Genomic DNA, 6,779 nt, shown 5'->3' on the forward strand with positions numbered 1-6,779 from the left:
AATTCTTCATTAGGCATGTAGGATCTTCTTGTGGAAGAGTAATGCAAGATGGTGACATGACTGCTAAAGGTAATAACAATATTTTAAATAGTATCAATAAATTTGGCCTGTTAAAAATATGGAAGGCATCATCCTATTATACATTTACCTATTCTATTTCTACATTTAAATAACACACTTTAACTAGGGAAATGACTAGTTTTATGGAGAAAATGCTAAGAGGATGTCAATGATACTTTACTAATTTTCATATATGGAAAACTTAGAGGAACTCATGATTTGACTCCTTGTCCTAGAAAATGTGACTTGATTTTTCCAAATTTGATTAAGTAACATCTGTTCAACAAATGCAAAAGCCTAAGGTTCAATTGGGATCTCTTTCTTCCTTTACTTCTGAGTTAAATATCAATAATAAAATCAGATATAAAATTAATCCTAATCCAATTATTGCTAACAGTAGCTAAAATTCACCCAGAATTTGTTCTGTCAGACCCAGTACTTAGGAATCTTATATCATTTTTCTTTGTCTTCATAACAATTATACCTTCTGTCTTTCACTTGATAAATCTGATTCTTAGACCTACTAACATAGTTGCACATAGTCATAAGTGGTAGAACTAGGATTTAAACCAAGTTTGTCAGATTTCACAACCTGAACCAGGTCCTGTCATGAGAGCATCTAAAAATATCTTAACTCTGTCTACTTCTGTCCTTCCACAAATCTTATTAAAACCATAATCACATCTTACCTAGACTACTCCAGAAGTCTCCTAATTAAAGTTAAGTGTTTACGTGTATCAACAATTCCTGACTACAGTTCATGAAGTGAGTATTGTATCATTCAAAAGCAAATAAATTTACAAGGAGATGTTATGCAAGATGCCTAAAGCAATTCAACTAATAAATAAAGTTCAAATCTGTCATACAATACTCAGTGCCTTAAATTCACTTTGGAGAGAATTTTGACTGGATAAGCAGAGTGAAAGATCATTACATCAGCAACAACAATAACAACAACAACAAACAGTGATTAGCCCCAGGCAAAAAAGAAAAGGAACATGACTTAAAACATTGAACTTCAAAAACTAATAACCAAGGGGAAAAGGCAGAATCTGTCAGCAAATTACTGAAAGTTTAATGAACACTGACCTACCTCTGAGCCAGACTAATGAATTGGAAAATTTATAGGAACTCTCATAAATACCCATGAGCAAGGAGAGACATAAACAGTCAATGTGGTTATCTTGTACCTCATCTGACTCAGGATGAAAGATGAAATTCGGAAGTATTTAAAAAAATTAAAAAAAAAATCTCAAGAGAAATGAAGGTTCCAGGATGCACAAAATTATGGGTATGACTTGAAGCCAGACCTAATGCCTCCATAGAGATAGGACCCAACACTAGAAAGAATTGACCCTGATTTAAGAAGTTTAAGGAACTCTTAAGAAAGAGAAACAGACCACACATTCTAATAAGGACTGCAGGGAACTTCATTGGAATTTTCCTGTCTTCCCAGATACCTACCATCTGCAGTATCAAGATCCCAATCTAATGCTCCGATGTTGTGAAAAGAGTCAGGAATTAGAGAAAAAAAAGAAGTTTGGACCACATGCCTAAATATGAGCAAGAGTAACTTAAAAAGACAAAACCCCACCAAATATGTAAACATATTACAATAATAACAAGGAAAAGAACATAAACAGATAAAATCCATTCAGGAAGAAAACATAACACAATAAGCAGAGAGAAAATCCCCACAAACATTTTTACATTTCAAACAGCTTAATAAAAACTTAGTTCTATGAAAGAAAAAAATAAAAATTAAAGGCATAAGAAGAGAAGTAGAATTATAAAAATGGAGATGGCAGGTCTAAGGAAATGAGTTAAAAAGCCAAAGTAACAACATTTCATTTAACATAGAAATTAGAAATAAAAAAAAATGAGACAGTGATGAATCAAAGTTGAATTACTAACATCAAGACAGGTACATTGAGATAATCAAGGTGAGAATTATGAATAAAAGATTAAATAACATAAGTAAGGAGGAAATTTTAAATATAGAGAATATGTAGGAATTTTAAACATGAATTGTAAAAGTAGGAAGAAAGCAAGATGACTTTCCATAGGTGAATGAATAAATAAACTGTGGCAATCCAAGTAATGGAATAGAATTCAACACTAAAAAGAATTGAGTAATCAAGCCATAAAACAAACAAACAAAAAAACATGAAAAACCTTAAACTATATATTGCTAAGTGAAGAAGCCAATTGAGAAAGGCTACATACTGTATGATTCCAATTACACAACATTATAGAGAAAGCAAAACTATAGCGTCAGTAAAAATATAGATGGTCTCCATAGATTAGGGGAAATGGAATGATGACTATGTGAAACACAGTATTTTTTAGGGCAGTGAAATTATTCTGCATGATACTATAATATATGTCCTTATACACTTGTCAAAACTTGTATAATATATAATGCCAAGAAAGAACATTAAGGTAAACGATAGATTTTGGATGCTAATGATGTATCAGTGTGGCTCATCAATTGTAAAACACACCTCTGGTGTAGAATGCTGTTAGTGGGGAAGGGTTATCAACTCTCTGCACTCTGTTCAATTTTGGTGTGAACTTAAAATTGATCTGAAAAATTAAGTCTGTTAAAATGGGTTAAACTCAACAAATACAGTAGATATGATTAATTAGTATTTAAGAATATTTATTTGAATTGCAGATACAACCTATTGAAGGTACAAAAAATGTTCTAGGAAAATATCAAATGACCTTATTCTGATAAAGTTATTAACCTTCAATTGTAAAGAATTCTTAAAGTATTCAACAAAAGCAAGTTATCTCTAAGGAAGAGACTATTGTCAGACTTCTCCATAATTATTTTTAATGTCAAAAGACAATAGAGCAAGAGTCAAATATTTTCAGTGAAATAAAATATTGCTCAATAATATTATAGTAAGTCAACAGTTTTACAAATATAAAGGCCACAAGCATAAATTCTCAACTAAGAAAGTTTGGGAAGTCATTATTTTTAGCCCTTCTTGAAAAAACTGGCAACAACAAAACCCAGACAATTAATAGTGCAATGAAATATATATATATATATATATATATACACACACACACACACACTGTGTATACATATATATATAATGTGTGTGTGTATATATATACACACAATGTGTATATATGTGTATATGATATACAAATTAAAATAATAATAGTATTAGAAGAGAAATCAGTAAGAGTAAAGCAAGTGAATCAGGGGGAGATGGGAGGGGTGGGGAAGGGAAAGGGGAATGAGATTGATCAAATTATGTGAATGTATAAATATGGCATAATGAATGCAACTATTATGTATAATTATAATGCACCAATTAAAAAAGAGGTTAATCAGAACAAATGGTTAAAGTACAAGTAATGAGCATTAAATTCATGTAAATATAGCATAATTGTAAGCATATGCCAAAATGTATGTTATAGAACAAGTTCTAACAATCTAAAACATCAAAATATAAGCTAAAAACAAATCAGAAAGTAGGGTTGGAATATGAGGAAATGTGAAAGAAAATTACCTCTTTTTGCATATTATGAATTCAACTAACCCTGTCTAAAATTTACTAATACAATTAAATTTAAAAATCTTAGTTCCAAACTCTTAATAACATTCAAAATTCATTTTAATTGGGAGGGGGCTTCAATGAGTTCATATATCTACTTAAAAAATTCAAAATGTTAAACACTTCATTCTAAACAAGTAACTACAGTAATATTCCCTCTTTACTTATTTAATCCTATGTCATTAATTCTTCTGTTGATTAGCGATCTTCTTTTAGATTGAAAATATTTCTGAAATTCCTAAGTCTATAGTAGAGACCGACAACATTAGCACCTTGCAAATTTTAACTAAAATCTCTTTCCTGAAGTATCAATAGTTCATAGTACATAGGAAGTCATTCCTACAAGACTCTGATTCTGCATTTTTGTTCTTTTGAACATATTTATTGAGTCCCTTCCATTCTTTTTAAATTTATTTTTTCATTTGTTCTAATTGATTATACATGATAGTAGAATGCATTTTGATATATCATACATAAATGGAATATAACTTCTCATTCTTCTGGTTGTACATGATGTAGAATCACACCATTTGTGTAACCATAAATGTACATAGGTAATAATATCCGATTCATTCTGTGATCCTTCCTACTTCCATACCCTCTCCCCTTCCTTCCTTCACTCTGCCTAATCCAAAATACCTCTATTCTTCCCTAGCTCCAACCCTTATTGTGAATTAGCATCTGCATATCAGAGAAAACATTCAGCCTTTGGGTTTGGGGGATTGACTTATTTTGTTTAGCATGATATTCTCCAGTTCCATCCATGTACCTGCAAATGCCATAATTTCATTCTTCTTTAAGGCTGAGTAATATTCCATTGTTTATATATACTATATTTTCCTTATTCATTCATCTGTTGAACGAATAAAAACTACAGAAATCTAAAGAAAGGAACTGAAGAAGACATTAGATGATGGAAAAATCTCCCAAGCTCCTGGATGGCACAATTAATATTGTCAAAATAGCCATACATACTGGCGCTGGGGTTGTGGCTCAGTGGTAGAGCACTTGCCTAGCACATGAGAAGTGCTGGGTTCAATCCTTAGCATCACATAAAAGTAAAGAAATAAAATAAAGTTATTGTTTCCAACTACAACTCATGTGTGTGTGTGCGTGTCCATACTACCAAGAGTGTTATATGGATTTAATGCAATTCCTATTAAAATCCCAATGACATTCTTCATAGAATGAGAAAAAAAAACAATCATGAAATTCATTTGGAAAAATAAGAGACCCAGAATAGCCAAAGCAATCCTTAGCAAGAAGAGTGAAGAAGACATCACAATACCAGATCTTAAACTATACAACAGAGCCATAGTATCAAAAATGGGATGGTATTGGCACCAAAACAGGCATGAAGACAAATGGTACAGAATAGAAGACACATAGACAAACCCACATAAATACAGTTATCTCATACTACACAAAGGTGCTAAAAAACATTCACTGGAGAAAAGATAGCCTATTCAACAAATGATGCTGTGAAAACTGGAAATCCATATGGATCAAAATGAAATTAAACCTCTATTTCTCAACCTGCACAAAACTCAACTAAATGTGGATCAAAGACTTAGGCACTAGAACAGAGACCCTGCATCTAATAGAAGAAACAATAGGCCCAAATCTTCACCACATTGCCTTAGGACCTAACTTCCTTAACAAGACTCCTAAAGCATAAGAAGTAAAATCAAGAATCAATAAATGGGAGGGTATAAAACTAAAAATCTTCTCAGAAAAGAAAACAATCAAAAACAATGAAAAGAGAGCCTACAGAATTGGGAGAAAATCTTTGCCACATGCACCAAAGATAGAACATTAAAGTCCAGGATCTATAAAGAACTCAAAAAACTCACCCACCCCCCCAAAAAAAAAACATATCCCAAACAATAAATGGGCTAAGAACTGAACAGACATTTCTCAGAAGAAGAAATACAACTGATCAATAAATATATTTTAAAATGTTCAACATCTCTAGCAATTAGAGATGCAAATCAAAACTACTCTTCAGATTTCATCTCTAGTCAGAATGGCAATTATCAAGAATTCAAACAACAATAAATGTTGGCAAGGACATGGGGGAAAAGGTAGACTCATACATTGCTGGTGGGACTGTAAATTGGTGCAACCACTCTGGAAACCAGTATAGAGATTCCTTAGAAAATTTGTCCCCACTATCCTACTCCTTGGTTTATACCTAAAGGACTTAACAATCAGCATGCTACAGACACATCATATGTTTATAGCAACTCAACTGACAATGACTAAACTATGAAACCACACTAGATGCCCTTCTGAGGCTGCTTTCTTTACAATTTTTAGCCTGTAGCTTGTAACAGAGCCTTCATGCAAGCATCTGGTAGAAAGATAAAACTACTTTATAATAATACATCATAATGACTGTGGTTAACTTATCACATTAACCAATAGTCCATGGATGTAGGGAATTTTTTCTATTGCTATGCAGTAAATAACTATTTCCTAAGAGTTTGATCAATGATTCCCTTTAAGGTAATATGCTGTGAACTATGAATCACTAACAATTCCTTAGGGCCTCACTATAAAGGCTACAACTTCTAAAATATGTGTATTAATAAAAATTTGTCCATGTAAACCTTACCTTGAGAAAGCTGAGCATCTCCTCTGATTTGTCAATTCCTTCTACAAAACTTTTATAGTAATGGTAAACTTATAAGAAATACAAAGCTATAAAAAAACCCTAATTATTTTTGGCATCCCTTTTTGATAAAGTGAAATAGCAAATCTTTGTGCTTTTCCAAAGGCTTGCTAGGAAATTTCAAACATAGTTTAAGGTGTTAAATTTAATCTAATTATTTATTTTTTTATGTTGGATTTTATCTTGAAAAGGCAAAATTGAATGAGATTTTATGTGTGATTTGGTCAATTTATTATAAAGATTGAATCATAAATGCCTGAGAAATAATGTCTATTAGTGAAAAAAGCAAAATAAAATTAAATTAGAAAACATGAAGAGCATGAGAAGAAGATTACCACGAAACAAGGAAAAGAGGAGGGAGGGAAAGGGAGGGAGAAGGGGAAATGCACAGAAGACGGAAGGAGACCCTCATGGGTTCACAAAATACATATACGATGGTGTGAGGGGGAAGGGAAGGAAAAGAGAGAGAG

Source organism: Marmota marmota, unplaced genomic scaffold, assembly GCF_001458135.2.
Source record: "Marmota marmota marmota unplaced genomic scaffold, marMar, whole genome shotgun sequence".
NCBI lineage: Eukaryota > Metazoa > Chordata > Mammalia > Rodentia > Sciuridae > Marmota > Marmota marmota.